We start from the raw sequence: 18,768 nt of genomic DNA, 5'->3' as shown, positions 1-18,768 counted from the left end.
TAGGCAGAGACTACTCGGCAGAGAGACTACTAGGCAGGCAGCGAGACTACTAGGCAGGCAGCGAGACTACTAGGCAGGCAGCGAGACTACTAGGCAGGCAGCGAGACTACTAGGCAGGCAGCGAGACTACTAGGCAGACAGCGAGACTACTCGGCAGACAGCGAGACTACTCGGCAGGCAGCGAGACTACTCGGCAGGCAGCGAGACTACTCGGCAGGCAGCGAGACTACTCGGCAGGCAGCGAGACTACTCGGCAGGCAGCGAGACTACTCGGCAGGCAGCGAGACTACTAGGCAGGCAGCGAGACTACTAGGCAGAGAGACTACTAGGCAGAGAGACTACTAGGCAGCTAGCTAATATTTAGAACAACTCTTTTTTGTTTGGCTAGAGTTATGCTAACCCATTTACAGTCCCTTTAGCGTTGCTGGCTAGGTACAGAGGTTAGCTGGCTAGATAGCTACAGTAGTTACCTACTGCCACCAGTTGTTGTTGTGTTGTCATATTTTGCCTTGTTCCACCGTTTGTAAAAACGCACACTGGCATTTGAATATAGCGCAGGAAAAGGGAATCCAGACACACTGTGGACACAGTATTTAAATGTAGGTGCTAGATGCATGACGTGTTCAGAATTCCATGAACAGACCTCTATGATCAGAATACTAAAGCTGCGTCAACTGTCAAGTCTAGACACAGCCAGTGTGTGAAAGATCCAGCGAGCGTTAAGTGCAACCCCAGCACGGTGAAGCCCCACTGGTCGCCTATGGCTGGGATGTGATGGATCACAGTTGTCACCACACATCCAGCAAGGCAGTCAGCATCCCAGCCCAGCCAGACTGATAATCCCTCACACACACACAGCCACCAAACACGGCAAGGACAGAATATTTCAAATTCACAGACAGACTAAACAGCTAGCATACACAATATTAAGGCTGTCCCCGAAAAAAAGTATATATATATATTGGTCAACCAGGTGTCAACTGCTCTTTCGACCAATCGATCGGTCTACATGCACACATGACTGTAAGTCGCTTTGGATAAAAGCGTCTGCTAAATGGCATATATTATTATTATTATTATTATATTAAAATGTGTACCTTTCCATATACAGTACCAGTGAAGTTTGGACACACCTACTCATCCCAGGGTTTTTCTGAATTTTTACTATTTTCTACATTGTAGAACAATAATGAAGACATAAAACTATGAACTAACACATATGGAATCAAGTAGTAACCAAAAAAGGGTTAACCTATTTCAGCTAGGGGGCACTATTTTTATGTTTGGATAAATAACGTTCCCAAAGTAAACGGCCTATTTCTCAGGCCCATATGCTAGAATATGCATATAATTGACAGATTAGGATAGAAAACACTCTAAAGTTTCCAAAACGGTCAAAATATTGTCAGTGAGTATAACAGAACTGGTATTGCAGGCGAAAACCTGAGGAAAATCCAACCCGGACGTGCGGTTTTCCCTGAAAGCTCTCTGTTCCATTGCCTGCCTTAGCTCCATTTAAAGGGATATCAACCAGATTCCTTTTCCTATGGTTTACCCATGGTGTGAACAGTCTTTAGACATATTTTTCAAAATAAACGCCTCAAACTGAGCGAGAAAGATCACATCGCGTCAGTGGATGGCTGGGTGCCAGCTTGGAGCAGACATTTCTCTCTCTCTCTCCTATTGAATAAGCTACAGTCCCGGTTGAAATATTATCAATTATATGTTGTAAAAATAACCTGAGGATTGATTATAAAAAACGTTTGACATGTTTCTACGAACTTTGCGGATACTATTTGGAATTTTCGTCTGCGATGTCGTGACCGCTCGAGCCTGTGGATTTCAGAACATAACGTGCCAACTAAATGAAGGTATTTTGGATATAAAATAATCTTTATGGAACAAAAGGAACATTTATTGTGTAACTGGGAGTCTCATGAGTGCAAACATCCAAAGAACATCAAAGGTAAGCGATTTAATTGATTGCTTTTCTGACTTTCGTGACCAATCTACTTGGCTGCTAGCTGTTTGTAATATTTTGTCTACTGAGAGATGTCCTTACATAAACGCTTGGTATGCTTTCGCCGAAAAGCTCTATTGAAATCTGACCGCCAGGTGGATTAACAACAAGCTAAGCTGTGTTTTGCAGTATTGCACTTGTGATTTTATGAAAATTTAATATTTTTAGTAATTTAATTTGAATTTGGCGCTCTGCAATTCAGCGGATGTTGACGAAAATTATCCCGCTAAAGGGATGGGTGCATCAAGAAGTTAACATTTTCTGCTAGTTGGTTTTTGCTACCATGTGGGTTTTAGCTTGCATGAGCCTGCTAACTATGGAGTGCTAATTCACCTGTTTCCATACATTTAATTTTAAAACCTGTATCTTACAAAGGAGTTGTTTAATCTAACTATTTATCTGTACATGGAATTGTATCTGGGTTTTTTTCCTCATTTATACAGGTAAATGCCATGGGCACTATCTGATGTGTGGAGACATTTCACTGCAGCTAATGTAGGAGGAAAAGCTGTGTACATTTGCAAATACTGTGCCAAATCATATGTGAAGGATGCAACAAAGATGCAGAATCATCTGGCCAAGTGCATAAAGTTCCCTCAGCGCTCACAACAAGCAACCTCTGACAAAAGTCCTTCTACTTCTATTTGAGGTGAAAAGGATGAATCAGACACCTTATCGATAGCAACAGCTCATGGTCCTCCTGGAATCAGACACCTTATCGATAGCAACAGCTCATGGTCCTCCTGGAATCAGACACCTTATCGATAGCAACAGCTCGTGGTCCTCCTGGAATCAGACACCTTATCGATAGCAACAGCTCATGGTCCTCCTGGAATCAGAAGGTTTTTTTTGACTCAATGGAGGAACGTAGTGGAGGAACGTTACCATGGCACTTTGAGATTTATTTTAAACTGCAAAACCCTTACGCACTACTGCACTTTGTTTACCAGGGTTGGCTGGCCTTCTCTAGTCACTCGTAGGCTCAGTAACTGGTGTACTTTTATTTACAAAGCCATTTTGGGTTTACTACCTTTTTATTTGTGCATTTTTATTGTTCAGAAATGTGGTGGGTCGTCTCTTCGTTCGCTGGACTTTATCCTGCTAACTGTTCCAAATGTCCGAACTGAATTTGGTAAAGGGTATTTTATGTACTCTGTGCCATCGTCTTGGAACACCTTACAAAATACTTTTAAACTGGAAGAACTTGTCCCGATTGGTGTTTTTAAATCACTGATGAAGGATTGAGGCCGATTCCCTGACCTGTCAATGTTTTTAATTTGCTGTTTTATACTCTTGTGAATTCAATAGTTTTTACTAGACTTGTATTTTTTCATGTTGTCTGTCTGTAATTGTTTTGCTGCCTATCTTGGCCAGGAGCTCTTGAAAAATAAATGTTAATCTCAAATGAGCTTCCTGGTTAAATAAAGGTTCAATCAAAAATACAAATACATCATAGAGAAAGCAGTCATCTCAAATGGGTGGTTGAATGTTCGTGGGCAAGGAATACTTAACTACATAATCTCCAACCCCTCAACCAGTATTCTACAAGGAATACTTAACTACATAATCTCCAACCCCTCAACCAGTATTCTACAAGGAATACTTAACTACATCATCTCCAACCCCTCAACCAGTATTCTACAAGGAATACTTAACTACATCATCTCCAACCCCTCAACCAGTATTCTACAAGGAATACTTAACTACATCATCTCCAACCCCTCAACCAGTATTCTACAAGAGCACAGACAAAGGCAAACAGATACACCAGTCTCTACATTGCAGATGAGCTGAAGGCAGTCATCAATGACCTTGGACCACAGAAGGTATTTGCACTGGTGACACACAATGCTGCAAACATGAAGAATGCTTGGTCTAAAGTGGAGGAGTCCTACCCTCACATCACACCCATTGTCTGTGCTGCTCATGCATTGAATCTGCTCAAGGACATCATGGCACTGAAAACAATGGATATACTCTACAAGAGTCAAGGAAGTGGTTAGGTATGTGAAGGGTCATCAAGTTATAGCAGCAATCTACCTCACCAAGCAAAGTGAGAAGAATAAGAGCACCACATTGAAGCTGCCCAGCAACACCCATTGGGGTGGTGTTGTCATCATGTTTCACAGTCTCCTGGAGGGGAAGGAGTCTCTCCAAGAAATGGCCACATCACAGTCTACCGATATGGACAGCCTCATCAAGAGGATCCTCCGGGATGATGTATTTTAACAGAGAGTGGTCAGCAGTCCGAAACTCCTGAAACCTATAGCGGTAGCCATTGCACGGATTGAGGAAGACCATGCCACCCTGTCTAATGTTCAGACTCTGCTTGCAGAGGTAACAGAAGAAATCCTCACTGCCCTGCCCACTTCACTGTTGCTCCAAGCAGAGGAAACTGCAGTTTTGAAATACATCAAAAAGCATGAAGACTTCTGCCTGAAGCCCATACATGCCACAGCATGCATGTTGGACCCCAAGTATGCTGGCTAGCATCCTTTCTGGTGCAGAGATCAACAAGGCCTATGGTGTCATCACTACCGTGTCTCTCCACCTTGGCCTGAATGAGGACAAGGTTCTTGGCAGTCTGGTGAAGTACACTTCCAAGCAAGGGCTTTGGGATGGAGATGCAATATGACAGTTGTGCCAACATATCTCATCAGCCACCTGGCGGAAGGGACTTTGTGGATCTGAGGCTCTTTCCCCTGTTGCCTCCATCATCCTCCAAATCCCACCAACATCAGCCGCCTCAGAGCGCAACTGGTCCTTGTTTGGGAACACACACAACAAAGCACGCAAGAGGCAACAGGCTGACCAATACAAGTGTATTCAATATTCCCTTTCTTTTGTTGTTCAGTGAAATCATCCCATGTGAAGAGTCAACTCATTAAATTCATGTTCAATTCTTAACTAAAGTTTATTTGTTTATATATATTGGAAGGATTTAATCACTTGCAATAATGTATTTTTATGACGAGGTAAAAGGTTTGTGTTTCTGTCTCCATATGATATGGTAAATGTATCCAACGCAAAAAACATCTACATTTAAATGGTAACAATATTAATTTGCTTATTTTTCAGTTCATTCCCATAGAAAGTTTCCACCTCTGAATATTCCCCAAAATGTACAACCCTAGCCTGAATACTATCTGAAAGCACTAAATCAAATCAACCCTCGCCTGAATACTATCTGAAAGCACTAAATCAAATCAAATCAACCCTAGCCTGAATACTCTCTGAAAGCACTAAATCAAATCAAATCAACCCTCGCCTGAATACTATCTGAAAGCACTAAATCAAATCAAATCAACCCTAGCCTGAATACTCTCTGAAAGCACTAAATCAAATCAACCCTCGCCTGAATACTATCTGAAAGCACTAAATCAAATCAAATCAACCCTCGTCTGAATACTATCTGAAAGCACTAAATCAAATCAAATCAACCCTCGCCTGAATACTATCTGAAAGCACTATTGACATGTACAGTGCATGCTAGTGTGGATATTAATGCATTTGGCAGTGCTGGAGTGAGAGCACTAAGTAGGAGCATGGTGAAGTCATCATTGTTTGTTCTGCCAACGGTTATGGAGTCTTCGCCAGTCATCTGCTTCGTGTCATCATGCTGTCTTCAACAGAACAGCTAAACTAACATTCCCCTGGTGTGGCTGGTCTGCTCTATGTCGGAACAGCACAGTGGAGACGACAACAAAACACTAAGAACTCTAGTCTAACTGTCCTGTTATCTACATCCAGCTTCATTATACTGTGTAACTGTTGTTAAAGGGAGCAGGTGCCTGCAACAGTACAGCGCTGGGTTCCTGTTTACATAGTGATTACACAGATATAAATCTATTTTTTAGTTTATACACACCGCAAATTATTAATCAGAACTGGTGGCATTGGAGCCTGCGGTGTCTCAAGCCAAAGGTTTCTGTTGACAACTGATTGCAGTATGTAACAGCCATGGCTTGTAGAGCTCATAGACTTTGAGGCCGAATATCTTCTGTATATTAATGTGTATAAACACGCATCAGCCTCTCCCAGCCAGACCTAGAATGATCCATTCTCATTCCACTAGAGTTAACGCACACTCATGTCCCGTCACACCTGATTAGGCTGGGAAAGATGACTCATTACCCAGGTAGGCCTATACAAGCCTTGTTAAAGAAATACCGCTGTTGTGCTGAGGGAATCAGCATATCAACTTAGGGGGACATATGTTGATGTAACACCCCAAAAAGGGAGGCAAAATACATCACTATGGAGCTGAGATCTATCAGCTGACAGGACAGTCCCCTTTATTACCATACATTCTGCATAATGAGATAGAGTGCAAGGCCAGAAGAGAGGATGGGGGGGGGGAGAGCCTGGGGCAGCACAATTCCATCACTGACACAGGAGAGGAAGAAAAACCAGTCTCTCTTTAATGGGGTTCCCTCCTCCCACTCCATTCTCAGTGGTCCTACAGGCTTGTTGGTATTTTATTATTTGCCCAACATTCATCTTGTGTCACGTGTCCACAGGCTCAGAAGGCCCCCATAATGCAATGTGCACATCTAAAATCCATCACATCTGTCAACAGGGGGGTGTGGGGGGAGTAGACACATGCATATATATACTTATTTTCCACCATAATTTGCAAATAAATTCATAAAAAATCCTACAATGTGATTTTCTTTTTAAGTGGGAGAACTAGCACAATTGGTGGCTGACTAAATAAATACTTTTCCCCCCACTGTATATATATATATATATTAAACGGTGTGGGTGTGGGAGTAGACAGAGACGTGTGTATATATATATATATATATATATATATATATATATATATATATATATATATATATATATATATATATATATATATCACACACACACACATATAAATATATATATACACATATACATATATATATATATATATATCACACACACACACATATAAATATATATATACACATATACATATATATATGTGTATATATATATATATATATATATATATATATATATATATATATATATATGTGTATATATATATATATATATATGTGTGTGTATATATATATATATAGCCATATATGTACAGTGCCTTGCGAAAGTATTCGACCCCCTTGAATTTGCGACCTTTTGCCACATTTCAGGCTTCAAACATAAAGATATAAAACTGTATTTCTTTGTGAAGAATCAACAACAAGTGGGACACAATCATGAAGTGGAACGACATTTATTGGATATTTCAAACTTTTTTAACAAATCAAAAACTGAAAAATTGGGCGTGCAAAATTATTCAGCCCCTTTACTTTCAGTGCAGCAAACTCTCTCCAGAAGTTCAGTGAGGATCTCTGAATGATCCAATGTTGACCTAAATGACTAATGATGATAAATACAATCCACCTGTGTGTAATCAAGTCTCCGTATAAATACACCTGCACTGTGATAGTCTCAGAGGTCCGTTAAAAGCGCAGAGAGCATCATGAAGAACAAGGAACACACCAGGCAGGTCCGAGATACTGTTGTGAAGAAATTTAAAGCCGGATTTGGATACAAAAAGATTTCCCAAGCTTTAAACATCCCAAGGAGCACTGTGCAAGCGATAATATTGAAATGGAAGGAGTATCAGACCACTGCAAATCTACCAAGACCTGGCCGTCCCTCTAAACTTCCAGCTCATACAAGGAGAAGAATGATCAGAGATGCAGACAAGAGGCCCTTGATCACTCTGGATGAACTGCAGAGATCTACAGCTGAGGTGGGACACTCTGGCCATAGGAAAACAATCAGTCGTATATTGCAAAAATCTGGCCTTTATGGAAGAGTGGCAAGAAGAAAGCCATTTCTTAAAGATATCCATAAAAAGTGTCGTTTAAAGTTTGCCACAAGCCACCTGGGAGACACACCAAACATGTGGAAGAAGGTGCTCTGGTCAGATGAAACCAAAATTGAACTTTTTGGCAACAATGCAAAACGTTATGTTTGGCGTAAAAGCAACACAGCTCATCACCCTGAACACATCATCCCCACTGTCAAACATGGTGGTGGCAGCATCATGGTTTGGGTCTGCTTTTCTTCAGCAGGGACAGGGAAGATGGTTAAAATTGATGGGAAGATGGATGGAGCCAAATACAGGACCATTCTGGAAGAAAACCTGATGGAGTCTGCAAAAGACCTGAGACTGGGACGGAGATTTGTCTTCCAACAAGACAATGATCCAAAACATAAAGCAAAATCTACAATGGAATGGTTCAAAAATAAACATATCCAGGTGTTAGAATGGCCAAGTCTAAGTCCAGACCTGAATCCAATCGAGAATCTGTGGAAAGAACTGCTGTTCACAAATGCTCTCCATCCAACCTCACTGAGCTCGAGCAGTTTTGCAGGGAGGAATGGGAAAAAAATTCAGTCTCTCGATGTGCAAAACTGATAGAGACATACCCCAAGCGACTTACAGCTGTAATCGCAGCAAAAGGTGGCGCTACAAAGTATTAACTTAAGGGGGCTGAATAATTTTGCACGCCCAATTTTTCAGTTTTTGATTTGTTAAAAAAGTTTGAAATATCCAATAAATGTCGTTCCACTTCATGATTGTGTCCCACTTGTTGTTGATTCTTCACAAAAAAATACAGTTTTAGATCTTTATGTTTGAAGCCGGAATTGTGGCAAAAGGTCGCAAAGTTTGAGGGGGCAGAATAGTTTCGCAAGGCACTGTATGTAAAAATTTGACCACCTGTAATTGTGATACAGTGAACTAAAAGTGAAATAATCTGTCTGTAAACAATAGTTGGAAAAATTACTTGTGTCATGCAAAGTAGATGTCCTAACCGACTTGTCCTAACCGACTTGCCAAAACTAGTTTGTTAACTTCTTATGTCTTGGGGGCAGTATTTCAATGTCTGGATGAGAAGCGTGCCCAAAGTAAACTGCCTGTTACTCAGGCCCAGAAGTTAGGATATGCATATAAATTGTATATTTGGATAGAAAACACTCGAACGTTTACAAAACTGTTAAAGTAATGTCTGTGAGTATAACAGAATTGATATGGCAGGCAAATACCTGAGGAAAATCCATCCAGGAAGTGGGATTTTTTTATGTGGGTATTTTCAATTGAATGCCTATACAGGATCTAATGAGTTAGGACCCAGATTGCAGTTCCTATGGCTTCCACTAGATGCCAACAGTCTTTTGACATTGTTTCAGGGTTGTTTTGTGAAAAATGAAGAAGAATGAGACCCTTTTTGTTTTTCCTTTCTATTGAATATGCTATTGTCCGGTTGAAATATTATCGATTATTTAGACAATTGACAACCTGAGGATTAATTATACAAATCGTTGACATGTTTCGACAAACTTTACAGGTACTAATAGGACTATCAGGTACTATTAAACATCTGCATGTTTCCAACCGTCTTAGAGCCAGTGGATTACTGAACAAAACACGCCAACAAAACTGAGTTTTTGGGATATAAAGAGGACTTAATCAAACAAAATAAACATTTATTGTGCAGCTGGGACTCTTGTGACTGCAACCATATGAAGATCTTCAAAGGTAAGTGATTAATTTTATCGCCATTTCCGACTTTTGAAATTCCTTTACTTGGTTGTAAAATGTTAGTATGCTTTTGTAAGCGAGGCGCTGTCCTCAGATAATCGCATGGTATGTTTTCGCCGTAAAGCTTTTTTGAAATATGACAACGGTTGAATTAACAATAAATTCATCTTTAAGCCGATGTATAACTTGTATTTTTTTATGAATGTTTATAGGGACCATTTCTGTATTTTGAATTTGGCGCTCTGCAGTTTCACCGGATGTTGTCGAGATGGGTCGATGGCGGAATGCCTGCGCCAGAAAGGTTAACAAGAAATGCGGAGTGGTTGAAAAACGAGTTTTAATGACTCCAACCTAAGGTGTATGTAAACTTCTGACTTCAAATGTGTGTGTATATACACATATAAATTAATAGAAATAATTGCTGGTGCTATGGACTAAGCTCCAGGTACACTAGTACAGTCTGGTAATCAGAGCAAAGCTACGACCTGTAGTACAGATGTTCCTTATTTAATCAATGTCTCCCCATCACTCCTTTCCCGCCCCCTCTCTGCTGGGCTGGACTGTGCAGATCCGAGCCGGAGGGTGACTGAGTGGATAGAAGCCCTGGCGATAGCCAAGTGCAGGTGAGGCGTGCTGAAGGCAGCCAGTCCAGGGTTCACAGTGCTGCTCTAAACAAACATGGGAGATACAGCGAGCACGCACACACAATGCTGCTATTGTTCTGAGGTCAAAACCTTTGTACTCAGGTGATCAATTAATAAAACATCTCTCTCTCTCTCTCTCTCTCTCTCTCTCTCTCTCTCTCTCTCTCTCACCAAAGCAAGTGAGGTAGATAATATACAACATTTAAATAAACAATAAAAATTAAACAGTAAACATGACACATATAGAAGTTTCAAAACAATAAATACATTAAATGTCTAAACACTAACATAACACATCCTAGACCTGAATGAATGAAATACACTTATTAAATACTTTTTCATTACATAGTTGAATGTGCTGACAACAAAATCACACAAAAATTATCAATGGAAATCAAATTTGTGGATGGAGCGAGACATGATGTCCCAGATGCGCGCAATTGGATTCAGGTCTGGGGAACGGGCGGGCCAGTCCATAGCATCAATGCCTTCCTCTTGCAGGAACTGCTGACACATGAGGTCTAGCATTGTCTTGCATTAGGAGGAACCCAGGGCCAACCGCACCAGCATATGGTCTCACAAGGGGTCAGGAGGATCTCATCTCGGTACCTAATGGCAGTCAGGCTACCTCTGGCGAGCACATGGAGGGCTGTGCGGCCCCCCAAAGAAATGCCACCCCACACCATGACTGACCCACCGCCAAACCGGTCATTCTGGAGGATGTTGCAGGCAGCAGAACGTTCTCCACGGCGTCTCCAGACTCTGTCACATGTGCTCAGTGTGAGCCTGCTTTCATCTGTGAAGAGTACAGGGCGCCAGTGGCGAATTTGCCACTCTTTGTGTTCTCTGGCAAATGCCAAACGTCCTGCACGGTGTTGGGCTGTAAGCACAACCCCCACCTGTGGACGTCGGGCCCTCATTCCACCCTCATGGAGTCTGTTTCTGACCGTTTGAGCAGACACATGCACATTTGTGGCCTGCTGGATGTCATTTTGCAGGACTCTGGCAGTGCTCCTCCTGCTCCTCCTTGCACAAAGGCGGAGGTAGCGGCCCTGCTGCTGAGTTTTTGCCCTTCTACGGCCTCCTCCACGTCTCCTGATGTATTGGCCTGTCTCCTGGTAGCGCCTCCATGCTCTGGACACTACGCTGACAGACACAGCAAACCTTGCCACAGCTCGCATTGATGTTCCATCCTGGATGAGCTGCACTACCTGAGCCACTTGTGTGGGTTGTAGACTCAGTCTCATGCTACCACTAGAGTGAAAGCACAGCCAGCATTCAAAAGTGACCAAAACATCAGCCAGGAAGCATAGGATCTGAGAAGTGGTCTGTGGTCAGCACCTGCAGAACCACTCCTTTATTGGGGGTGTCTTGCTAATTGCCTATAATTTCCACCTGTTGTCTATTCCATTTGCACAACAGCGTGTGAAATTTATTGTCAATCAGTGTTGCTTCCTAAGTGGACAGTTTGATTTCACAGAAGTGTGATTGGCTTGGATTGGAGTTACATTGTGTTGTGTAAGTGTTCCCTTTATTTTTTTGAGCAGTGTATATATGCAGTATTGTAACAATGTACAAATGGTTAAAGTACACAATGGAAAATAAATAAGCATAAATATTAGTTGTATTTACAATGGTGTTTGTTCTTCACTGGTTGCCCTTTTCTTGTGGCAACAGGTCACAAATCTTTCTGCTGTGACAGCACACTGTGTAATTTCACCCAGTCGATATGGGAGTTTATCAAAATTGGATTTGTTTTCGAATTCTTTGTGGATCTGTGTAATCTGAGGGAAATATCTAATATGGTCATACATTGGACAGGAGGTTAGGAAGTGCAGCTCAGTTTCCATCTAATTTTGTGGGCATTGAGCACATAACCTGTCTTCTCTTGAGAGCCAGGTCTGTCTACGGCGGCCTTTCTCAATAGCAAGGCTATGCTCACTAAGTCTGTACATAGTCAAAGCTTTCCTTAAGTTTGGGTCAGTCACAGTGGACAGGTATTCTGCCACTGTGTACTCTCTGTTTAGGGCCAAGTAGCATTCTCGTTAGCTCTGTTTTTTTGTAAATTCTTTCCAATGTGTCAAGTAATTATCTTTTTGTTTTCTCATGATTTGGTTGGGTCTAATTGTGCTGCTGTCCTGGGGCTCTGTGGGGTGTGTTTGTGAACAGAGCCCCAGGACCAGCTTGCTTAGGGGACTCTTCTCCAGGTTCATCTCTCTGTAGGTGATGGCTTTGTTATGGAAGGTTTGGGAATCGCTCCCTTTTAGGTGGTTGTAGAATTTAATGGCTCATTTCTGGATTTTGATCATTAGTGGGTATCGTCATAATTCTGCTCTGCATGCATTATTTGGTGTTCTACGTTGTACACAGAGGATATTTTTGCAGAATTCTGCATGCAGAGTCTCAATTTGGTGTTTGTCCCATTTTGTGAAGTCTTGGTTGGTGAGCGGACCCCAGACCTCACAACCGTAAAGGGCAATGGGCTCTATGACTGATTCAAGTATTTTTAGCCATATCCTAATTGGTATGTTGAAATTTATGTTCCTTTTGATGGCATATACTCTCTGTCAGGAGTCCCTCTGGTATGGGTGATTAACACTCCCCAGACAGACAGAGGAAGCAAGTGTCCCAAAACACCAACATTATAACAGAACACCCTCTCCCACTACCACATACCCAACATTACAACAGAACACCCTCTCCCACTACCACATACCCAACATTGTTTCGACAAGAATAGATGTTTTAAGTTCCTTGTTGTTAGAAACCCTAGCTTCCTCTTCATCCTCCTGCTCCTCCCTTAGCCTAGAAAAAAACCTAGTAATATAGTGAATAGTGATACTTCAGCAGATCTATAGCCTAGCCATGGGAACCACAGAGTAATCATGCTGTGGGGAGGGGGTGAGGCAAGCTTACAGATCTGATTGGGATTAGGAGGGAATTCATCCAGGATGAACTCTGGACGCCCTACACATGGTAATCCCTCCACAACCCTCCCCTCCGCATGGAACAAACCCCGGACCCCCCGCTACTCCCCAATACAACCAGCCCCCCCCCAAATCCAACACATATGGGAGAACATCTTGAATGAATTGCTTCTCTCTGTTAAAATAGATAAACAACAAAAGAGATAATAGTACGGCCCCAGTCCGCAGAGACGGGCCCCAGTCCGCAGAGACGGGCCCCAGTCCGCAGAGACGGGCCCCAGTCCGCAGAGACGGGCCCCAGTCCGCAGAGACGGGCCCCAGTCCGCAGAGACGGGCCCCAGTCCACAGAGACGGGCCCCAGTCCACAGAGACAGGCCCCAGTTGGGGAATAGGAGGAACAGCGGTGCATTAGAAAGAACATGTTGATCCAGCAGTACTGCGATGTGAACAGGCCGTGAGGGAGTGTGGTGCATCACTGGGTCTCCACCATAGACTGACGAGGGAAGTAAAGATGTTTCTATGGGTCTCTAGGCTGCCGTTTCTGCTGGTTCTGCTGTGCACAACAGCAACTAACAACTTGTCCTGTCATTAAGACAGGAAGAGAGGAACAAAGGGAGGTGCAGAAGTAGAGAAAAATAAAGAAAATGAGGATAACTAACTAAGACATGGAATAAGGCTGTCAATAGCTCAATGACTGTGTCGGTCCCTGCCTCTCTGAGTCTGTACGTCAGTCTGTCTCCACTATGCTAGTGCTGTGGGTGTCTCTCTAATCTGTCTTCTGCAGCTGTCAGAGAGGAGATGCCAGCAAGCCAGCCCAGCACTAAACCCTGAACCACTCAACCTTATAGTGAACGAAAGCAACCCACCTCTTTTCCCCAGTCAGAGGGCAGGGAGAGATAAGAGCAGGTCTACTGAGAGGACAGGCAGACAGCCTATAACCTACTCAATTCTAGGGGAAGAGATAAACACTGCATTGGAGACACATTCCCCTACGGGACACATACAGACAGAATAACTCCAGCAGGGTGTCTGTGTCCTCACAGTCCCAGGAGCCCTCCATGTCTCCAGGCCTGTGAGTCCCTGGCCCAGCTCATCTTCTCCTCAGTCAGGGTTACTAATGACCCCCCGGAACGGGCCCTTCACTGACCTTCAGCCAGTCCAAGAGCTGCACATCAGGGGACACCATGTAATGGAGCACAACAGGCCCTCAGTAACACCAAGACAATCTGTCATACAGCTACAACCCAGACAAAGGCAGCCAGCGATTGTTTATCACAATCTTTAATTAAAAAAGGCTGCAAGGTTTACAAATGGGGGTTTTGAAGTGTTGGAAACACTACTGGGTGCAGAGGGGGGAAAAAAGGGTGATCTTCAGATTTTTCCCTCAATAAAAACCAGGAGCGGTGGCCTTTTAGAGAAGCCAAGCCCCACTGGGTGAGAGGAGAGCTGCACCCTTCCTGTGTTTGTGTCACCACAGTCCCAGCAGTAGGGCCCTATAAAATCAGTTACATTGAGTTTCTCTCTTTAGTTTGTCCAGGTTTCAATTTTTCCTTGTTTTTTCAGGTTTTCACTCTCAAAATCTCTTTGAAAAACATCTAAACTGGATGTTCTAAGTCCACAACAATGGTTAACCCACATCAGGAGACAACTGGAGGTCTGTGAAAAGTTTTAGAAATGTTGTTTTTGTATGGCAGATGTGATGGTAAAGTTTGCTTGTCATGATATCATCCCGCCGGGTAGACATGAGCTACTTTGTAGTTAATATTTAATTGAGGTTTTTGGGAGCCTCTCCATCTATCAGAAGATGGTTGTCATTACATTAGCATCATCGCTAACAGCTACACAAAGTTTTAGCACATACACAGACATTGGGAATTCTCATTGCCTCTTCAAAGAGTTGAAGGAAATAAGACAAATGAATGCATTATGTTCATGTCTTGTGATAACTTGGGCATAGCTCCTTCATTTTTCAATACATTTAGTTGATTCCCTACTAAGTTCAAAACATGTTTTTATATTGTTGAATTACACTGTTTGGATTCTGTGATTCTGTCTGCGTTCTCCGCATGGTAGATTTTATAGGGCCCTGCAGCCAGCAGCTCGGCGCCTCTACTCCCCCATGGCTGACAGCAGTGGCCTTTCACCAGGCTGGGATCTCTGCCAGACCTGCCTGGTGCCTGGTGCCTGGTCTGCATCACTCTCCACCCAGAGTAATGGGCTCCTCTCTACGCACTTGCTGCTACTAGGACACAACATCACCCAAATGTTCACACCTCTCTCTACCCTCTTCATCATCCTCCTTTCTCCTCTCTACCCTTTATCCTTGTGCAGTGATGAGCAGTATGCCCAGTCTTGGTCAAATCAGCAGTCACAGCACTCATTACAGCCTCTCACCCCACACATACAGAATCATTCTCGTTAGACAATGTCGTGCGTGAAAAGCTCAGGAGGCCGGCCGTATCTGAGATCCTGGATCCGGCACGACAATCATCAAAGACCCTGGCTGTGACCCCAGCCCCTGCGGGTGTCTCAGGGGGAGTTGGGATAAGCAACAGAAAAATAGCATACCCAGTACATGTGTGTAAAAGGACAAATATAAGCACCCCCAAATTATTATTATGAAAGTTAAGGCATGTAATGAATCATTTGAGAGAAAGGGTAAGAAGGCTTGTCACTCTGCAGAATTGCACCAACTGCCCTCCCTGTCCACCAAAATGTCTCAGGAGGCTGGCTGGTCCATTAACAGCAGTGGTACTGGGCTGGTCCATTAACAGCAGTGGTACTGGGCTGGTCCATTAACAGCAGTGGTACTGGGCTGGTCCATTAACAGCAGTGGTACTGGGCTGGTCCATTAACAGCAGTGGTACTGGGCTGGTCCATTAACAGCAGTGGTACTGGGCTGGTCCATTAACAGCAGTGGTACTGGGCTGGTCCATTAACAGCAGTGGTACTGGGCTGGTCCATTAACAGCAGTGGTACTGGGCCGGTCCATTAACAGCAGTGGTACTGGGCCGGTCCATTAACAGCAGTGGTACTGGGCCGGTCCATTAACAGCAGTGGTACTGGGTCGGTCCATTAACAGCAGTGGTACTGGGCCGGTTCATTAACAGCAGAGGTACGGGGCAGGTCCATTAACAGCAGAGGTACGGGGCCGGTCCATTAACAGCAGTGGTACTGGGTTGGTCCATTAACAGCAGTGGTACTGGGCTGGTCCATTAACAGCAATGGTACTGGGCTGGTCCATTAACAGCAGTGGTACTGGGCTGGTCCATTAACAGCAGTGGTACTGGGCTGGTCCATTAACAGCAGTGGTACTGGGCTGGTCCATTAACAGCAGTGGTACTGGGTTGGTCCATTAACAGCAGTGGTACTGGGTTGGTCCATTAACAGCAGTGGTACTGGGTTGGTCCATTAACAGCAGTGGTACTGGGCTGGTCCATTAACAGCAGTGGTACTGGGCTGGTCCCTTAACAGCAGTGGTACTGGGCTGGTCCATTAACAGCAGTGGTACTGGGCTGGTCCATTAACAGCAGTGGTACTGGGCTGGTCCATTAACAGCAGTGGTACTGGGCTGGTCCATTAACAGCAGTGGTAAGGTAAAGGGGGGAGTCAGCGAACAAATGGCTGAACACACGTACGTGTACACACACACACACACACACACACACACACACACACACACACACACACACACACACACACACACACACACACACACACACACACACACACACACACACACACACACACACACACACACACACACACACACACAATTGAATTAGCATGTGGAACTGTCTTCGCTGGGCTGTGAGATGAATAGAGGGAAGAGCCTATTGAGTTAAATGGCTTTTCATATTGCTGTACAGGGGAGGGAGGAACAGAAGGTTAATTTGTACTGCGAGTGGAAGGATGCTGCTGATTTGAACATCAGGCTTTCTGCCAGGCAGTGGCCAGGCCTTGTAGATTCATGTTGCGTCTGCACTGCAGAAGGCCTCCTACACCACACAGAGAAGAGATGAAGCTGAGACAGAAGTGATGACTGATTAAGGGCTGTTCTATTACCAGACAGACAGAGTGACTCAGCAGTGGAAAGGGAGCTGTCTGTCTGGTCATCCTATGGAAACTCCATCACCATAGTGATGATTCAACATATTCAGTACCTATTCCTTAAAAAGTATTTTATTTTTTTAATCAGAAAAGGTTCCCACCATGTATGGACTAGTGGGGGGGAGATTATATCCCAACTAAGGCTCTGCATTACAGGCGCTGCATTGTCAAACTGACATCTGCATTGGCCGAGCAGCATTTACAGTGATGCGACCACCGGAGAAGTCAGGGCATTCATATTGATTGCACTTTGCAGAGTAGAGCAGAGCTGTTGAGAAGGAAGTTGTCAAGGAAGTAAGATTGTGTTTATACAGGACCTCTCGCCCCCACCTACCATCAACCAATTACGTCAATGTTACAACATTTGAGCTGTGCACGGCAATGCGGTACGGAGATCCATTTGGCATCTACGTGCCTCCGGAGGCCAACTGCATCACACCATCCATACGGCTCCTCCAAGCACATTTACGGATCAAGCATAAATTGGCTCTTCAGAGTTACAGCAACAGCTACAGTGTCTCCACGTGAAGCCAGCTCAACCAGAGTCTGTCTGCTTGGCATCGAAGGGAACAGATGATTCCATTAGGGCTGGGAATTGCCAGGGACCTCACAATACCATATTATCACGATACTTAGGTGCCGATTCTACAGTGCCTTCAGAAAGTATACTGAACAAAAATAACCCAACATGCAACAGTTAACGATTTTACTGAGCTAAAGTTCATAAAGGAAATCAATAATTTGAAATAAATTCATTAGGTTCTAACAGATCTATGGATTTCACATGACTGGGCAGGGGCACAGCCACGGCTGGGCCTACGAGGGCATAGGTCCACCCACTCGGAAGCCAGGCCCAGCCAATCAGAATGAGTTTTTCCACACTAAAGGCTTTATTGTACAGACACAGAAATACACCTCAGTTTCATCAGCTTTCCGGGTGGCCGGTCTCAGACGATCCCGCAGGTGATGAAACCGGAAGGGGAGGTCCTGGGCTGGCGTGGTTACACGTGGTCTGCGTTTGTGAGGCTGGTTGGACGTACTGCTAAATTCTCTAAAAAGACATTGGAGGCGGCTTATGGTACACATTCCTGCAGTCAGCAGGCCAAATGCATGCTCCCTTAAACTTGAGACATCTGTGGCATTGTGTTGTGTGACAAAACGGCACATTTTAGAGTAGCCTTTTATTGTCCCCAGCACAAGGTGCACCAGTGTAATGATCGTGCTGTTTAGTCACCTTGATATGCCACACCTGTCAGGTGGATGGATTCTTTTGGCAAAGGAGAAATGATCACTAACACAAGTAAAATGTGTGCTTAAATTTGAGAGAAATAAGCTTGGTGCATATGGAACATTTCTGGGATTTTTTATTTCAGCTCATGAAACATTGGATCAACGCTTTACATGTTGCAATTTTCTTCAGTATATTTATTCCTAGGGCTGTTGTGGTGACCGTATTACCGCCAAACCCGCGGTCATGAGTCATGAAGGCAGTCAAATTCCACATGACCCTTCTAGTCACGG

At 43.8% G+C, this 18,768-nt stretch overlaps 1 protein-coding gene across 7 annotated transcripts in view; it reads right to left on the bottom strand.

The window, feature by feature from the left end:
* Positions 1 to 18,768, bottom strand: part of mast2 (microtubule associated serine/threonine kinase 2) — a 303,372-nt gene that overhangs the window by 242,544 nt on the left and 42,060 nt on the right. The gene's annotated exons all lie outside the window — the stretch shown is intronic.

Source organism: Oncorhynchus gorbuscha, linkage group LG15, assembly GCF_021184085.1.
Source record: "Oncorhynchus gorbuscha isolate QuinsamMale2020 ecotype Even-year linkage group LG15, OgorEven_v1.0, whole genome shotgun sequence".
Classification (NCBI taxonomy): Eukaryota; Metazoa; Chordata; class Actinopteri; order Salmoniformes; family Salmonidae; genus Oncorhynchus; species Oncorhynchus gorbuscha.
Note: the sequence above shows the minus strand (reverse complement) of the source record. Positions and strands in the feature narration are given on the sequence as shown.